This window comes from Somniosus microcephalus, chromosome 3, assembly GCF_052327205.1.
Source record: "Somniosus microcephalus isolate GS21.2 chromosome 3, FLI_Smic_1.0, whole genome shotgun sequence".
In the NCBI taxonomy this organism is placed as follows: domain Eukaryota; kingdom Metazoa; phylum Chordata; class Chondrichthyes; order Squaliformes; family Somniosidae; genus Somniosus; species Somniosus microcephalus.
In genome coordinates, this window is record NC_140989.1 from 56,026,615 (window position 1) to 56,045,888 (window position 19,274).

Consider the following 19,274-nt stretch of genomic DNA (forward strand, 5'->3'; position numbering starts at 1 on the left):
CCCCGTTTCCATCCCACCTCCAAGAGGCGGGATAGGCCCTTAAGGCCCTTAACAATCCCATTTTGAAAGGCCTTTCCGATTTTAACCCTTTTCCCACGTTCTGCACGCCTCCTCTGAAACATGCCAGTGAATCCTGGCGGCTTCACAAGTGGACTGCTTACAAACAGCTGCAGCTCCACCATTATAAAGGAGTTTTCACCAATCATCATTTGCAGGTGGCAGAACTTTGTTGTATCATGTCTGGGGTAACGTTTAGCAGGCATACTCATTGTTCTGGAAGTTTGGAGCCTGACACCCATCTCCAGTGTGACCTCCTGGGAAACCCCTCTCCCCACCTTGACTGAGCGCTTCCTCAACTGAGGTATATACCAGAAGAATGGGAACTATTTATTTCCTTTCCTCCTGGGCATCAGATTCAGACGAAGACCAGCCGTGGCAGTAGCAGAACCCTGAACAACAGCAGCACCAACTGCAGGAGCAACAGCAGGAGCTCCAAGCTGCTGCTCACCCACCTGAAGCTGCACAGGCCAGAAGGCACCAGTGCATGGAAGCACGTCGGCGCAGGAGATGCCCCCAAAACAGGGTCTGCAGACAGAGGATCAGCTACCTCAACATGACTGAGCAGCAGTGCCAAAGGAGGCTCAGACTTTCGCCAGACATCTGCGCAATGGTGCAGCAAGACCTGGAGCCCAGAGGAGAAGGTGGATGTTAGATCCGTGATTCTGAGAGTATGATGTTTTTCAATAACCACACGGATGCTGTAACTTAACAATCAACAGGTATTTACTGGAGTAGGGTAGTCTCAAGACTGGGGGTACAGAGGCATGCGCAAGGCTTATATACAGGTGTGGTCACTGCCGGTACTACAGTATACAGGAGCTGTAAAAGTAGTTGTCTCTTAAAGGTACATACACTACAATTCCTCCCCTTTTAGATTAGTAGTACCCATAATATTCAAATAACAATTAACACTTTAACATGTACATTAAACAACAAGAGTCCATTTATAGATTCAGGGCTAGATTTTCAGTTGATAGCGCCAGCAGTTAGCGCCTTAAGAGAAGTGATTTTCGGGCGCTATGCGTGTAGCACCCGTGCGCAGCGCAGTTTGCGCCCCGCCCCAAATTAAGTTGCCCGTTAGCGCCGGCGCAAAGTTTAGCGCCCGCCCGGATGCGCGCGCAGAAAATGACGTCACATCCTCGTGCAACGCCCTTTGTGCGCCCCGATTCCAAACTTCAGTCGGACCGCCCCATTGTGCGGCTGGCGGCCGGAGCGTTTGGAAAAAGGAACGCAACACAACCAGCGCGGGCCCCGGGGGGCGCAAATTAAAGGGGACGTGCTCTCCAGTATAAAGGCCAGCCTTTTTTCAGAAAACACTCTTGTGCAACGCATTTCTGGAGACACAACAAGGAGGATAGCTAACTGGTTTCAAGCAGCAAGAGCTCAGGTATTTTTGGACTCAGGCCAGAGCGCTGCAAGTGGCCTTTTGGAAATTGGAGTGTTTGCCAGGATTTGATGGGGGTTGCATGGGGTGCCAACGCGGAGCTGCAGCTCCATGTCCGCAGGGCTCGCAGACGCATTGTGAGAGGGGCAGCCCTGGCTAGAGGCAGAGGGGGCTACAGGCGTCGGCCACGTAGGCCTTACCCAGTCAGGCTATACCGCCAGCAGCGCTCCTACCTAAACATGAGTGCCGCGCGATGTGTTAAAAGGCTCCGATTCCGAAAGGAGGTGATTGCAGAGATCTGCCACCTGCTTCGCCGAGATCTGCGGCCAAAGCTCAGGTGCAGGACGTCTCTGTCGGTGGAAGTGAAGGTGACGGTGGCATTGAACTTCTATGCCACCGGCTCCTTCCAATACGCTGCTGGGGACATAGCAAACATCTCCCAGTACGGCGCGCATCGCTGCATCCGCCAGGTGACCGAAGCACTGTTCAGAAGGAGAAGCCAATTCATCTCCTTCCCCATGGCCCTGGAGAGCCAGCATCAGCGCGCATTGGGATTTTCCAGACTCGGGGAATTCCCCTTGGTGCAGGGCGCCATTGACTGTACGCATGTGGCTTTGCGGGCCCCTCTGGAGCATGGCGAGCAGTATCGCAACAGGAAGGGCTACCATTCTCTGAATGTGCAGCTGGTCTGTGACCACAAGCAGCGCATCATGGCAGTCAATGCCAGCTTCCCAGGCAGCAGCCACGATGCCTTTATCCTGCGGCAGAGTACTGTGCATGACATGTTCCAGGCACAGCCTCCCCCAAGAGGATGGCTACTCGGGGACAAAGGCTATCCTTTGTGCACCTGGCTCATGACCCCGCTCCGCGCGCCCAGGACCGCTGCTGAAGAGGCCTACAACGAGAGCCATCAAACCACCCGCAACATCATCGAGCTAACTATTGGGGTCCTCAAGCAGCGGTTCCGCTGCCTTGATCACTCCGGAGGAGCTCTCCAGTATTCGCCGGACCGGGTCTCCCAATTTGTGGTGGTTTGCTGCATGCTACACAACCTGGCTATCCGCAGGACTCAGGCACTGCCACCTGACGTTGGACCAGCACCTCAGGAGGAGGAGCAGGAGGAGCATGAGGAGGAGGAGGAGGAGGAGCAGGAGTACGTTCCCAGGAGGGAGCGACCAGGGCCAAGGGCCGCACGACGCCACCTTATTACACGGTACTTCTAAGCCCCCTGTCAGGGAATGGCCAGGGGCCATGAGGGAAGATGAATGCAGCCGCTCCACAAGCCCTCAGCCGGCGAAGCCAACAAACACTAAGAAGAACAACCATGGAGACTGCATGAATAAAGATAATTTTTTATTACACAAAAATGAAAAGCCCTTCCCACATGAATCCCCAAAAACAACAAACGGGCCCCACAAAAAGCCCAACAAACGACTCACTCCCACAAACTGGGGAGGAGTCACTCCACCTTTCTTCAAACCGGGCCTCAACGTCGGCCTAACGCAAAAAATAAGCCCTCCAACAACACAACCATGGGCAAAATAAAGATGGCCACCGCCATATAAAAGGAAAGCTGCCCACACCCTCTACTGAGTGGCCCGCGAGGGCGAGAGCTTGCCCAGCCTTTTGCCTCCCCTGCCCGGCCTGCTGCTCCTTTGCAAGCTTTGCCCAGTGGCTGCTGCGAGGCTGAGGGAAGGTGCCTGAGGCTCAGATGCCCTTCCGCCAGATGCCGCTGGGGGGCGGCCTACATGGCGTTTGGGCCTCGAGGGGCCGTCTGCTGAGTGGCGCACCTGAGCCTGGCCACCATCAGCTGCAGCCGCTTGCCCTTGATGCCCCAGTGGGGGAATGGCGGCGACGGATGGCGCAATGTGGGCCAGCTGGCGTCTGGGATGCGCTGGCTGGTGCTGTGGCGCGGTGGCACTCGGCCGGGCCCGCACTGCAGGATCCGCAACAATCAGCCGAGGGGCGGCTTGCTGGGATGGTCCAGCGCGGCGGCTGCCCTGGCGATGCCTGCCTGAGACAGCGCGTGTGGCAGCAGTGAGTGCCCCTGTTGTCCTGGTGTGCGCGCGCATCACATCCGCCAGGGTCTTGACGGCATCAGTCAGCATGCGGCCACTCGCGGCAGTTGCTGCCCCGAACTCGCGCACACTGGTTGCCAGCGACTCGATGGCCTCAGGCATGCGCCCCACCACGCTCATGAGCTCCGTGTGGCGCCGGCCCGAATCCTCGGCCATCTTATCCAGCTTCCGCACCTCCTCCGAGGTGAAGGTGTCCGGACTGGAGTCGCGACTCTCCCGCTGGGGAGGAGGGGGCCGATCTAAGGGACCCTTGCCACGTTGGTGGCGGCGAGTGTGCCGATCAGCAGCACTCCCCTCTGATCCTTCCCCCCTTTGGGGGGAAGGCCGCGGGCCACGCGCACGGCTCCGGGGTGGCTGGACGCCACTGGTCCCAGAAGCTGCATTGCCCTGCGACAGTTCCTCCAGGCACTCGTCCAGTGAGGAGGTGTCAAGCATTTCCTCCTCTCCTGCGGGACGTGACTGTTCCCCCGATGGTCCGGCTTGCTCCTCCTCCTCCTCCTGCTCGGAGGTGCTGTCACTGGCAGCTTCAGGGTCCTGGTCGTCACCAGCTGAAAGCAGGGATGCACAAGAGTAGCTTCAGAGTGAGGAGACGGCGTCAGCGAGGGAGTTAGGACTGGTGGCATTCAGCGCATTGGTGGGACAGTGGCAAAGGAGGTAGCTCGGATGGGCCAGTGTGACGCGAGAGGGCCAAAAGGCGAGGTCCTTACCATTGCCGGGCAGTGGAGGGTCGGATACACCGCACGCTGTGGGGACGATCACACGGGCTCCCATGAGCACACACACGCGCTCCTCCAGCCGAGTGAGCTTCTGCAGCTTGGCACGGCCACCCCTGGCACGGGCCTGGCGATTAAAGGCTACTTTAGCCTGCAAGAGAAGGGACGGGCTGTAAGTGCGCAGTGTAGCCCTGATGTAGTGTGCACAGCCTCCCATGGTGGAATAGCTTGGCCAAAGTGTAGAGTGTCGAATGGCCATTTGATGCTCATGACTGTCCCAGTGCTGCTGGCTGAGGGCTGGCCAATAGGACTTTCAGCTCCCTTTGCCCATCATGTCAGGTGTACATGCAAGAATGAGGAGGAGACTGGAAAGGCTACTCACCTTGACAATCCTGGTCAGGTCGTTGTATTTTTTATGACATTGTGGGTCCTGGGGGCATCGCCGGTGAACGTCACCCTCTGGGCGATCTGCTTCCAGGCTTTGGTGTAGTCGTGGTGGGTTGGATTCCTCCCACTCTCTGGGAACAAGATCTTGCGCCTCACCTCCAGAGCTGTGACCATTATGTCCAGATCACCCTCTGAGAAGCGCAGGGCACGCTGACGGGCCTTCTCTGGCGTTGCCATGACTCCCTGGGGCTGAGCAGCAGTGTTGAGGCCTCTTTGCAAGGCTGCAGTGTGCAGGGCGTGGCAGCAGACCAATTCGTCCCTTCCCCCTTTAAGAGCTGGTCGGCGCCACGGGGTCTGCTGTCAGTCCAAAAATGACCGCACCCGCGCTGCGCCCCGCCTGGGCGCTATCCCTCTGGACCGCCGGCTTAGCGCCTAAAGATAGTCGTGGAACGCCTCTTTTAGCGCTCCACCAACCTCTTAGGGCGAAGCCACTGAATTCCCGGCAACGGGGCGCTACTTTGGGGCGGGCGCTAACTTCGGGCGGGCGCTAAGGTTAGCGCCCCAAAACTGCCTATACTGAAAATCTAGCCCTCAGTCTTTGGGGCGGCTTCCTGATCCTTTCGGGACAGTGCCTTTCCTGAGGTTCTTGTTCTTGGTGCGGAGGCGATTCTGGCCCCTTTTCATCGGTTAGTTCATCGGTTTCCACTGCTACTGGTTCTGAGGTAGATGCTACCGGTATGTCGGGTTCATCCCCAGGTACTCGAGACATGGGGTTGACTCGTTCCTGTGACGCTAAGATCTGATCGACGTGGCGTCTCACAATGTTCTCCCCGACATCCACTGTGTACATTAATGGCCCCTGCCTTGTGCATATCGTTCCGGGTTGCCATTTCTCTGTTCGGTAGTCACGAGCCAAGACTGGTTGTCCTACATTGAAGCTCCTTGTCGGCTTCTCATTGATGTGCTGGAATTGTTTATCCTCAACATTTCTTCGCACATTTGGTCTGAGCAAGTCCAGACAAGATCTCAACCTTCGGTTAAAGAACATCATGGCCGGAATAACAACAGAAAATGCTGGAAAAACTCAGCAAGTCAGGCAACATCCGTGGAGAGAAATTTGAGTTGACGTTTCGGGTTTGACCCTTCTTCAAAACTGGAGAGAAAAGGAACTAGATCGAAGGCAGGGCTGCGATCGGACAAAAGAATAAAAGAACCAAAAGAAGTAAAAGAGATTAGAAGCTAGACGAGATGGTAATAGGCTGTGATTAGGTGTAAAGTGTACTGGCAGGGCAAAAGATAGCTGCCAGGTGTGAGAGAGAAACAAAAGGAAAGGGGGGGGGGAAAGGAAAGGAGTGGAAAAATATAAGTGAAAATGAAATAGGGGCCGAGGTTATGATCTGAAATTGTTGAACTCGATATTGAGACCGGAAGGCTGCAGAGTGCCTAATCGGAAGATGAGGTGCTGTTCCTCGAGTTTACGTTGAGCTTCCGTGGAACAGTACAAGAGGCCAAGGACGGTGAGGTCCGAGTGGGAATGGAGCGGTGAATTGAAATGACAGGCGACCGGAAGCTCGGGGTCACCCTTACGGACTGAACGGAGGTGTTCCGCAAAGCGGTCACCCAATCTGCGTTTGGTCTCCCCAATGTAGAGGAGACCGCATCGTGAGCAGCGAATACAGTATACTAGATTGCGAGAAGTACAAGTAAATCGCTGTTTCACCTGGAAGGGGTGTTTGGGGCCCTGGACAGTGGGGAGGGGGGAGGTATAGGGGCAGGTGTTACATCTCCTCCGCTTGCACGGGAAGGTGCCAGGCGAAGGGGAAGGGCTGTTGGGGGTGATAGAGGAGTGGACTAGGGTGTCTCGGAGAGAACGGTCCCTGCGGAATGCTGAAAGGGGAGGGGAGGGGAAGATATGTTTGGTGGTGGGATCACTTTGGAGGTAGCGGAAATGCCGGAGGATGATCCGTTGAATGTGGAGGCTGGTGGGGTGAAAGGTGAGGACAAGGGGAACCCTATCGTGGTTCCGGGAGGGAGGGGCAGGGGTGAGGGCAGAGGTGCGGGAGATAGAACTGACACGGTCGAGGGCGGTGTCAACCACGGTAGAGGGGAATCCTCAGTTGCGGAAAAAGGAAGACATGTCTGAAGCACTGGTGTGGAAGGTGGCATCGTCGGAGCAGATACGGCGGAGGCGGAGAAACTGGGAGAATGGAATAGAGTCCTTACAGGAAGCGGGGTGGGAGGAAGTGTAGTCCAGGTAGCTGTGGGAGTCAGTGGGCTTGTAGTAAATATTGGTCGATAACCTATCCCCAGAGATGGAGACGGAGAAGTCGAGGAAGGGAAGGGAAGAGTCAGAGATGGACCATGTGAAGGTGAGGGAAGGGTGGAAATTGGAGGCAAAGTGAATGAAATTGTCAAGTTCGGGGCGAGAGCAGGAAACGGCACCGATACAGTCATCAATGTATCGGAAAAAGAGGTGAGGGAGGGGACCCGAGTAGGACTGGAACAAAGATTGTTCCACATAGCCCACGAAAAGGCAGGCATAGCTAGGACCCATGCGGGTACCCATGGCGTTTCGGTAGGCTAATAAGAAATTGTCCACCTTATGCTGTAGTGGAATTTCATCATCGCACATGGCCTTTATTGCCTTCTTAAAGGTTTGTACGAACCTCTCAGCCAATCCATTTGTGGCTGGATGATACGGGGCGGATGTGTAATGCCTTACCCCATTCCTTCTCATAAATTTTCGAAACTCTTTGGACACAAACTGTGGTCCATTATCAGAGCAAATCTGCTCTGGCAAGCCGTTTCTGGCAAATATGGTCCGTAGGACTGCAATTGTTTTCTCTGTAGTGGTTGAGGACATTTTTATCACCTCAGGCCACTTCGAATGAGCATCCACTGCTATTAAGAACATTGAGTCCATGAATGGACCAGCGAAATCAATATGCACCCATTGCCATGGAGAGGAGGGCCACTCCCATGGGTGTAGAGGGGCATGTGGTGGTGCATTTTGGACTTTCTGGCATCCTGAGCAGCTCTTGGTTAGGTCTTCGATTTGTTGATCGATTCCCGGCCACCACACATAAGCCCTAGCAAGGCTTTTCATTTTCACTCCCCCCAGATGACCTTTATGTAGCTCATTTAGCACTCTCTCCCTTAACTTGGGTGGAATCACCACTCTGGATCCACACATCACTGTCCCCTGGCATACTGACAGCTGTTCTCTTCTGGATGAGAATGCTGGCAACAGTGAGTCACCATGAGTTGGTCATCCCCTTACCGTCAAATCATATACCCGAGACAGCGTCGGATCATTGCGGGTCTCCTTCTCTATATCCGCGTTCGTTACTGGCAATCGTTCAATTATTGACGAATAAAATATCTCGATAGGGTCCACTGCTGGTGCTTCCTCCACAGTAGGCAGTGGCAGGCGCGATAGCTCATCAGCGTTTCCATGCTGTTTCGTGCCTTTATATTCTATTTCATATTGATTCGCCCCTAGAAACAGGGACCATCTTTGTAACCGTTGAGCAGTCATCACTGGAACGCCCTTCTCAGGATTAAAGATGGAGACAAGTGGTTGGTGGTCAGTCAGCAAGGTGAACTTCTGCCCATGCAGATAGTGGTTGAATTTTTTTACTCCCCATACTAGGCTGAGGGCCTCCCTGTCAATCTGGGCGTAGTTGCGTTCGGCTGTGGTTAGTGACCGAGACGCAAAAGCTACTGGCCTCTCCAACCCGTCTGGGAATTTGTGCGACAGCACAGCTCCAATACCATAGGGTGATGCATCACATGCCAAACGAATTGGTAGTGCTGGGTTGAAATGGGCCAACACCTCTTTTGATGTGATCAATTCTTTACATTTCTGGAAAGCTCGTCTACATTCGTCAGTCCACTTCCATGGTACCCCTGTTTGCAGTAGAGTGTTCAGTGGGCGTAATACCGTGGACACATTTGGTAAGAACTTATGGTAGTAGTTTACCAGTCCGATGAACGACCTCAGTTGTGACACATTTTCCGGTGCTGGAGCCTTGACTACTGCCTCAATCTTTTCAGGGGACTTATGTAACCCCTCTTCATCGATGACATGGCCACAATACGAGATCTGTTTCTGGAAAAATTCGCACTTGTGGCGATTAGCTCATAGCCCATACTCCTTTAATCTGGTGAGCACCTTCTCCAAGTTGGCGAGGTGATCACTGTCATTTTCGCCCGTGACCAGGATGTCGTCCAATCTTCGATTTCATTGTTGAACGTAGAGATACTGCCACTCTTCTGCATCCCTGGGTGTGATTTAACTGTCAAAAATGGCGTCTCCCGCGCTTCGCCTTCTTCTCCACTGGCACAAAATGGCGTCTCCCGCGCTTTCCTTCCTTCCCGCGCTCGCCCTTCTTCTCCGCTGCGGCTTCTAAAAATGGCGTCTCCCGCGCTCTTCCTTCTTCTCCGCGGCTTAATGGCGTCTCCTGCGCTCTCCCTTCTTCCCCCCGCGGACACTGTTCAGCCCTTGAGCCCTGGCTGTGCTCTGCGCGTTCTTTTTTTTCTTTCTTTTTTTTGTGCGCCTTTCCCGTTTCCGCCGCTCAGTCCTGAAAACGGCTGTTGCTTTACCCTCTCTCCATTTTGTTTTTCCTCGACGCCGCTCGGTTTTCAACCCCCGGCTGCGCCCTGTGCGCTTCACCCTCTGTCTTACCCTGTCGATGCTGCTCGGCTTTCTCTCCGCCGTCGGTCGGCTCCAGCCGCCGCTGTCCGGGAAGAGTCTGCGCTGTACCTGTCGTCAGTCTATTGCTGATCGTCGTGGCTGGGGAACCAAGCCCAGCTCTCCACAGCCTCCCCTGCGATGTTCACTCTCTGCCGGACGACTGGGCGGTTGCTCGTGGTCGACGCCCGTGTTTCTGGCCTCGACTTTCTTCCACCGCCCTCCCGGAGCGAATCCTCGAAGGGAAATGCAGAGTTGCAGGTAGATTCGAATCGACACTCGTCGCCAATGTTAGATCCGTGATTCTGAGAGTATGATGTTTTTCAATAACCACACGGATGCTGTAACTTAACAATCAACAGGTATTTACTGGAGTAGGGTAGTCTCAAGACTGGGGGTACAGAGGCATGCGCAAGGCTTATATACAGGTGTGGTCACTGCCGGTACTGCAGTATACAGGAGCTGTAAAAGTAGTTCTCTCTTAAAGGTACATACACTACAGTGGACACCCCTTATCAGTGGCCGTCAAAGTCACCACCGCACTCAACTTTTTAGCTTCAGGTTCATTCCAGGGATCAGCAGCAGACATCAGCGGCATCTCCCAGGCAGCCGCACACACTTGCATCACACAGGTAACCGATGCCCTTTTTGCCATCACACACAATCACATCAATTTCTCCAAGGATCAAGCCAGTGTAACTGCGCGTGCGGTTGGGTTTGACAAGGGTACAGGGCGTCGTTGACTGCACACATGTGGCCCTAAAGGCACCCCATCACAATCCAGGTATTTTTGTCAACCGCAAGGGATTCCACTCCCTCAACGTACAGCTGGTGTGTGACCACAAGAAGGATATTTTGCATGTTTGTGCCAAGTACCCTGGCAGTTGCCATGACTCCTTCATCCTGCGCCAGTCTAGTGTGCCTCCGCTCTTCAGTCTGCCAGACCAACTTTGCGGATGGCTACTTGGAGACAAGGGCTATCCCTTGAAGACGTGGCTAATGACGCCGTTGAGGAGCCCTTCCAATGAAGCAGAGGAGCGCTACAACTCCAGCCACATGTCCACCAGATCCATAATAGAGCAAACCATCGGCTTGCTGAAGATGCGCTTCAGATGCCTTAATAGATCAGGTGAGGCCTGCAGTACTCAGCAGCCAGGATCTCCAGAATGGTCATCGTTTGCTGTGCACTTCACAACATGGCACAGCATCGTGGCTTGCAGATGCCTGAGGAACAAGTGGCTCATCACATAGCCTCCTCAGATGAGGAGGAGGAGGAGAAGGAGGAGAGCGACAACGAACAGCTTGCAGAGGCGCATCAACCAGCGCCAGCAGCATGCGAGCACATTGCTGCCCGGGATGCAAGGCACGCACTCATCTTGGCCAGATTTCCTTAGCCTGCACAATCAAACACCTTCTTATCAGACCCTCAACAATGGCCAGGGACCTGCAGTTTCCTATCACTCTGACCACCATACTGACAATTGCAAGTAATCCTAAGCCCTCAATGTGGAAGTCCCATTAGCGACATGACACACGCCACAACTGCAACAGTTTGCCATCAGAATTTTTAATGGCAATAAGCATCTGATGGCTTTTCAACATTAAACATAACATTACACCCAAGTGACTACCCTTGTGACTACTTGTGCATTATCTTCCTCTTACACATGCTCTTACGTGGTGCTTCCCCTGTGGCTTCAGTAGATGCGGAGGCCCCTTGCTCACTTTCCTGCTGCTCCTGTCTCGACACCTTTGGTGAGCGTCCTCTGGGGAACCTGTGAGGGCTCGGCAACAGTCTGCTGCTCCTGCAGCTGTGCAGGGGTTGAGACGCCGATCTCAGTTGGGTGGGGACTCTGGTGGGGCTCTGACCAAGGTCTTTGCAGTGGCATGGTCATGTGAGCGCTTGGAGAGGAGCCCCCACTTCCTTGCTGTCTGCTACCAACATCCCTCTCATGGGTCAGCCCCACTTCAGAGCTAGCAAGTGGCTTGACAGCACCTTGCTGCACGCCAGGGAGGCTATGAGGACCCATTTCTGTACTGGAAGTCCTACTCCTGAGGACTTGCATGAATGTCTGGTTTGTATGCTCAATAGCTGACCATCGCTCCTCAAGAGATGTCAGTCTATTGTGAACAACGACCATGTGTTCACGACCCTGGTGACTAAGCTCCTCCATGGCCATAACCATCCTCTCCTCTACAGTAGCCATCCTTTCCATGGAGGTTGCCATCCTTTCCGTTGTGATGCGTTCATGCGCCAATGCCTCCACAAAGGCTCTGCTCATGCTAGCGATGGACTCCTCCATTCGCTCGACACTCGCAGCGACCCTGGAGACAAAACCTGCCAGAGACTCCTGCACCTGTTCCTGGAGTTCCTTCTGGATGGACCCAGAGGCACAGGGTCGACATGCAGCGGAGCCGAGCTGGGAGCGTCCTGCGCCCTCCAACGAGGACTCTCCACTGCTGTCCCTGTCTCCACCATCTGCTGATGCTCACTTGTGAGCTGTGATACACCAGGTGACAACTCTACTCTATGTCCCGAAGGTCCCACCGAGGTGTGAGTGTCTGCGCTGGTGATGTGTCCGCATAATTCTGAGCTTCCTCTGAGGAGTCTGGAAGCTCAGGCGCTTCCTCCTGGACAGTGGGAACGGGGCTGTCGATGGTCCTGTGGTGGAGTAAAGGAAAGAGTTAGATATGTGAGGTCAAGATTACATGCACATTGAATAGTGCAGATGATCATAAGTCAATCTGTTAGAGCATCAGATTCATTATCAGTGACTCATGCAATGTTAATGAGAGAGATGCCAAACTCTTCTGTCACCAGCTTGCTGTGATGCGCCTGCCTTTCCGTCCCCCACTTGGGAATCGTCCTCGATCCTGGCAATTTCCAGGGCCGCCTCCTCCGAGGTGGTGAGCTGGGCTACTGAGGGTGGCCCTCCTCCTGTCCTTGCTCTTTCCCTCTTATTATGGGCTCTCTTTTCCTGCAATGAGGGACACAAGTGGAGTTTGAGTGAGAATGAATGAGTGAGTGTAGAGATTCCATAGCATAGATGCTTAGAAGGAGACAAAGGGCCCTCCCTGTGTGTTGTAAGTTGTCATTGCATCACAGTGATAGAGAGTGTGAGGGCTGCATGGTCGAATAGTTAAGTGAATGTGACCATAGAGAGAGAGGGAATGGGTAAGGGTGCAAGGATGTCAGTGTCAAGTGGGATGTGGAGGAAGAGGTTGGCAAAGATAAGTGCTGGTGAGGAGAGGCGATGGGGGTCAGATTGAGGGTGAAGGGAAAGTCATACTCACTTTTCCAGTGCGCAGAAGGTCATGAAACCTCTTCCTGCACTGCAGCCAGGTTCTGCGGAACATAGAGATGGCATTGACCTCCCTGGCCACTTGCAGCCACACAGCTTTAGTTTGTTGTGGTGGCTTTTTTCTCCCTGAGGAAGGGAAGAGCACCTCCTTATTAGATATTGCTCCCTCCACCAGAGATTGGAGGGAGGGCTCATCAAAGCGTGGAGCACACTTTTGCTTGCTGGTGGGCATGGTCTGTAAATGAAGTCCTTCATACAACGTCCAAAGCGTTTCCAGTCTCCAGAAGAAGCAAGGCTGCTTGCAGGCCTTAAATCCAGCAGCACCGATGATGTCATCGGAGGCGACTTTCAGGATGGAAAGGCTAATTGGGCCAGGGGTCCCCACACGCTGGAAATCAAGTGCCCAATTAGGGGAAAATCGCTCTTTTTCACCACATCACACTGGAGTCGGGTTCAGGACTCTAAAAACACCTGACACGCCCCCCAGCCCGCCCACACTGGCAAAATCGAGCCCTATACCTCTATTCATGAAGCCCAGGATCCCGTAAGCTTTTTTAACTGATTTCTCAACCTGCCCTGCCACCTTCAACGATTTGTGCACATATACCCCCAGGCCTCTCTGTTCATGTACCCCCTTTAAGATTGTACCCTTTAGTTTATATTACCTCTCCTCATTTTACCAAAATATATCACTTTTCAGTTTTCTGCATTAAATTTCATCTGCCACTTGTCCACCCATTCCATCAGCCTGTCCATGTCCACTTGAAGTCTATCACTATCTTCCTCACTGTTCACTATACTGCCAAGTTTTGTGTCATCTGCAAATTTTGAAATTGTGCCCTGTACACCCACATCCAAGTCATTAATATATATCAAGAAAAGCAGTAGTCCTAGTACCGACCCCTGGGGAACATCACTGTGTACCTTCCTCCAGTCCGAAAAACAACCGTTCACCACTACTCTCGGTTGACTGTCACTTAGCCAATTTCATATCCATGCTGCCACTGTCCCTTTTATTCCATGGGCTTCAACTTTGCTGGGAAGCCTATTATGTGGCACTTTGTCGAACGCCTTTTGGAAATCCATGTACACCACATCAACGGCATTGCCCTCATCAATCCTATCTGTTACCTCATCAAGGGGGAGAAATTCGGTTGTTAGCGCCACCGATTAACGCCTAAAGAGGCTGAGAAGTGGGGCGCTAGCCAATTTCCGGGCGGGCGCAAGGCGCCTAGCGCCTCGCCTCATATTGAGCATGCATTTAGCGCCAGCGCTAAATCTTAGCGCCCGCTCATGGGCGCAGGCTGATTATGACGTCATTTGAGTGTGCAATGCCTTTTGGGCACCCTGGACCGGAAATTCAGTGGCGCCCCCCTCCGTAGCGCCTGGCGCTAATAGTGACAGCTTACCTGGACCTTACCAAGTCGCTCTCGGGCTGGAGGAGCGTTATTTAAAGGGGACTGGTGTGGTTTAAAAGTGGCAGCCATTTTTGGAGCACAACTTCCTCGAGAGCTACAACGAGTTGCTGAGCTGCACACTGAGAGCCATTTGACCACTGAGCCAGCGCAGGCAGACGATCTTCAGCCTTCTGACCATCACCTTGCTGTTGGTGAGCCTTGACAACGGGGAACCTTCCTGTGGGCACTTATTATGGGGGCTGCATTGGAGAGGAACGTCCTGCTGCTGAATCATCTGGAAAGGGCACTGAGACGCTGGGAGAGGGGGGCGGGCATGGCCAGACGGAGGAGGGCCAACAGACGTCGCCACAGCAGACCTTACGCTGGCAGGGTTTTCCGACAGCAGTTTTCCTACATGAACATGCCGGAGGAGCAGTGTGTCAGAAGGCTGCAATTTAGAAAGGAGGCGGTGACTGAGCTGTGCCAGCTGCTTCAGCCAGATCTGCAGCCTCAGATAAGGTGCAGGACATCTCTGTCGGTGGCTGAGAAGATGGCTGCTGGCCTGAACTTCTACGCGAGCGGCTCTGCTCAGGCTGTGTGTCAGAGGCTGAACAGAAGTAGCTTCCAGGCCCCGCTCACGGAATGCTTGCTGCCATTCCAAGAACAGGAATGGAACCGGTCTGATACCCCCAAGCCTGTGAAGGGCAAGATGCATGTAAATAGAAGGCATGGCCATTGTAAATGAAGAAAGTGTTTCATTACACAAAATGTGGTTCCTTCAAACATGAGAAAGCTATGGCAACAGAAAGCAAAACTAATACACTGACACATAACTGCCTCTCACACCCGGGAGACTGTCCAAAACATAAATCACATTCCGACCATCTTCCTTGGCCTTGATTCCACTGCGCCAACCAAAGCAACCAATGCCCCATCAGTGAGGCATTCCGCCCTCTGCCTCACCCTTTCCATATCTTGCTCGGCTGGAGCGCCACAGGTAGGCTCCCACCGCTTTGAAGGCCTACAAGGCAGTGAGTGTGTCTGGTGATGCCAATTGACCTGCCCCTTTAAGAGCTGGCCGGCGCCAGTGTGTCTCAGGGAAAGTGATTATTGACAGCACCCTCTCTGCACCCCGCCGCCGCGAAATTGGGTTGCGCCGCCGGGCTAGCGCCTTAAGAGTAGCGTGCAGCGCCTGATTTAGCACCGCAATCACCTTTAGGGGCGCTGCAACCCAATATCGCGCTAGGTGGCGCTAAATTGCGCCTGGCGCTAAACTTTGCACATCGCCAGGACTAGCGCCACAAACGCGGCTATACCGAATTTCTAGGCCCAAAAAACTCAATCAAGTTGGCCAAACACGATTTTCCTTTAAAAATTCCATGCTGGCTTAACTTAATTAATATACACTTGTCCAAGTGACTGTTAATTTTGGCCCATATTATTATTTCTAAAAGTTTCCCCACTACCGAGGTTAAACTGACTGGCCTGTAGTTGCTCGGTTTATCTTTACACCCATTTTTGAACAAGGGTGTAACATTTGCAATTCTCCAGTCCTCTGGTACCACCCCTGTTTCTAAGGAGGATTGGAAGATTATGGCCAGTACCTCCGCAATTTCTTCCTTCACTTCCCTCAGCATCCTAGGATGCATCCCATCTGGTCCTGGTGACTTATCTGCTTTAACTACAGCCAGCCTTTCTAGTACCTCATCTTTATCAATTTTTATCCCATCCAGTATATATCTATGGCAGCATCCTCTTCCTTGGTGTAGACAGATGCAAAGTACTCAATTAGTACCTCAGCCATACCCTTTGTCTCCATGCGTAGTTATCCTTTTTGGTCCCTAATTGGCACCACCCCTCCTGGCACAGACAGTATCTTGCACAGACAGCCGGAAAAGGGACAAAGGCAGTGGAAGGAGGAACAGAAGAGCTCAAAATTTCATTGTGACTGACCTCCAAACCTACTCGAGGAGAGTGAACACAGGAGAGACAGACTGCTGGGTCGGCATGGGAGGAAAAGTTAAAAAAATGTTTTTCTTGCCATGCACCGCCAACTGTCTTACTCCCAGAATTGCAGACCAGTGCCACAAAAAGTTCAATGACCTGACCAGGGCAGGCATGTTAACACATTGGCCACTGTTCCTTTTCTTACTTGGGCACCGTGGGCACCAGTACACGCTTCATTCTCTACAATTAAGAGCTCCACAACTAACTCTTCACATTTATTGGGTGTTACAGGGGTTGCAAAGTTGGGATCTTACAGTATGTGTAGCCATCTCTCCTAACAGCAGGGTGAACCTTAAACCCCTTCCTCTACTTCCATCAAATCTCTTACATCAGCTGCACAATGGAGATGGTCCTCAATTGCCGCTGTTCACCTAATGTACTCAATCTTGTTGCAAGTACACAATGCCCGTAAAAAGCATGCAGGTCATCAGAGGGGAGAGACATCCCAGCCATCAAGGAGCTCACCCCTTACGAGGTGCAGGCCATGGACCTGATGGAAATGCACTGTGCTCTTGCTGTGAGAGGTGGCAAGATTGGGGGCACAGTGCCGGTGGCTCCACACCCACACAGTCATATCTGTGAAGCACCACATAGCCACAAACTTCCACACCCTTCTCTGATTCTTTAATCCCAAGGCTGAGGAGAGAGTGGGTCGATTGGGCTTATACTCGCTGGAGTTTAGAAGAATGAGAGGGGATCTCATTGAAACTTATAAAATTCTGACAGGACTGGACAGACTAGATGCAGGAAGGATGTTCCCGATGGTTGGGGAGTCCAGAACCAGGGGTCACAGTCTAAGGATAAGGGGTAAGCCATTTAGGATAGAAATGAGGAGGAATTTCTTCACCCAGAGAGTGGTGAACCTGTGGAATTCTCTACCACAGAAGGCAGTAGAGGCCAATTCATTAAATATATTCAAGAAGGAGTTGGATATATTTCTTAAGGCTAACGGGATCAAGGGGTATGGGGAGAAAGCAGGGACAGGGTACTGAATTTGGATGATCAGCCATGATCGCATTGAATGGCGGAGCAGGCTCGAGGGGCCGAATGGCCTACTCCTGCTCCTATCTTCTATGTTTCTATGTTTCTATGTCTTGCTCACCGATTCTTGGCTTGTATCCTTCTTTCCTGAAGATCCACCATAGAAATGCTTGGGAACATAGGAGCGGGAGTAGAAAGACAGTGATAAGGTGAGAAAGACAGAACTTCTTCCTCATGAACTATGAAGATAATGAAGGCGACAAGGATGATGATTATGAAGAGGGAGAGGAAGTTGCTGTCAAGCCTACCTATGAGTCCCAGGACCAACATCCTGTTCCTCTGCCACAACCACCTCAATTTTGCTGCTTCCGTATTTTGTTTTTTCACTTCCACACAGCAGCTCAAGTACTTTCACTCAGGAATAGAGGGTGATTAGATGTGTTACTGTGTGAACCACAGAGTACAAGACAGCTGGTGACGTGGATGAGTATGAGTCACCTTCCCAGCATAGGCTGATGATATGCCACCTTCGCAAAATAGGGCAAGGAGAAGGTTGCCAATTGCTTCAGTGTTGTGGAACCCAGAACTCATGGATGCTCGCCTAAACAGATTGCTTGAGGAACATCTCACCTGCATGCAGACTCTAAGGTCAGCCTCCGAGGAATGGGGAGTGGTGACTGTCAAAATCTTCCAGTGGTCTCGCACTCCCACAGACAAGTAATAAGCAACAAGTACAGGGTGTTTAGACTGAATGCAAAAAAAAACTATCTCCAAAAAGTCATTCCTAGCTGCAGTAATCGTTAGTCAAACTTTCAGCAATCTTCAGGCTCGAAACTGCTCACTGTTGCCTGTCTCAGCTGCTCCTGGCAACAACTGCACCTTATCTCTCATTCTAACTTATCCCTAGTGCATTGCGAGTGTACAATCAGGAAATTCAGGGATGCAGCAACATAGGGCTTCCTCATAATATATGCTGATGAGGGGGCCGGGGACTCGATGGGTGGATCACGGGAAGGGCCCAGCCTGTAGAAATTTTGCGGGCTTGATTTTGAAGCAGACAACTGGCTAACCAGTTTCTGTTCCAATTTTCTTACCATAAAAAGTAGTTGCCCCAATTTTCCACGAAAGACATGCTGAAAATGGCATGGAATTTTGAGGGCCTTCAGTTTAGTGTCTCATTTATTGAAATACAGTGCATTATCATTAATTTACACATCAAATTTTGTAAGATGATAATATAATGGTTCAGCAGACAGAAATACACATATACATGAAAAATACTAAAGGTTAAACTATCTTCTGTGCTTACAGCAATCTCTAGAGTGAAATTGGAGTTCAAAAAATTCCCACACACATCAGCTAAAACAGAATACACAAAAGCAATTGTTTGTGACAATTTTCTCTCTTTTACTGAAAGCATTGACTCTTGCTGGAGTGTGCCTCCATGACCATCCTTTGGTATTTCGCTCAGGTGGCTATTCCTCACCTGTGAGCCTTGACACTGAGTTCAACCATGGAAGGATATCTCAGCCAAGCCAAGTTCTGTCCTGACCAGAAATCCATAAATACATCATTTCTAGATGGATCACGATTAAGAACTTTGTTTATTATTTTTCTATTCCTTGTCTAAGAGCAAAGAGGCAATTGTAATGCCTCAACTGCTGCCCCAGATGTGTCAGCTAACTCATAGAAACATAGAAGATAGGAGCAGGAGTAGGCCATTCGCCCCCTCGAGCCTGCTCCGCCATTCAATGCGATCATGGCTGATCATCCAAATTCAGTACCCTGTCCCTGCTTTCTCCCCATATCCCTTGATCCCCTTAGCCTTAAGAAATATAATCTAACTCCTTCTTGAATATATTTAATGAATTGGCCTCAATGGCCTTCTGTGGTAGAGAATTCCACAGGTTCACCACTCTCTGGGTGAAGAAATTCCTCCTCATCTCAGTCCTAAATGGCTTACCCCTTATCCTTAGACTGTGACCCCTGGTTCTGGACTCCCCTGCCATCGGGAACATCCTTCCTGCATCTAGTCTGTCTAGTCCTGTTAGAATTTTATAAGTTTCAATGAGATCCCCTCTCATTCTTCTAAATTCCAGCGAATATAAGCCTAATCGACCCAATCTCTCCTCATACGTCATTCCTGCCATCCCAGCTATCAGTCTGGTGAATCTCCGCTGCACTCTCTCCATGGCAAGAACATCCTTCCTCAGATAAGGCGACCAAAACTGCACACAATACTCAAGGTGTGGTCTCACCAAGGCCCTGTGCA

At 52.0% G+C, this 19,274-nt stretch overlaps 1 protein-coding gene across 2 annotated transcripts in view; it reads left to right on the plus strand.

Moving 5' to 3' along the window:
* LOC147121072 (protein kinase C epsilon type) overlaps positions 1 to 19,274 on the plus strand; it is a 788,174-nt gene that overhangs the window by 438,603 nt on the left and 330,297 nt on the right. The gene's annotated exons all lie outside the window — the stretch shown is intronic.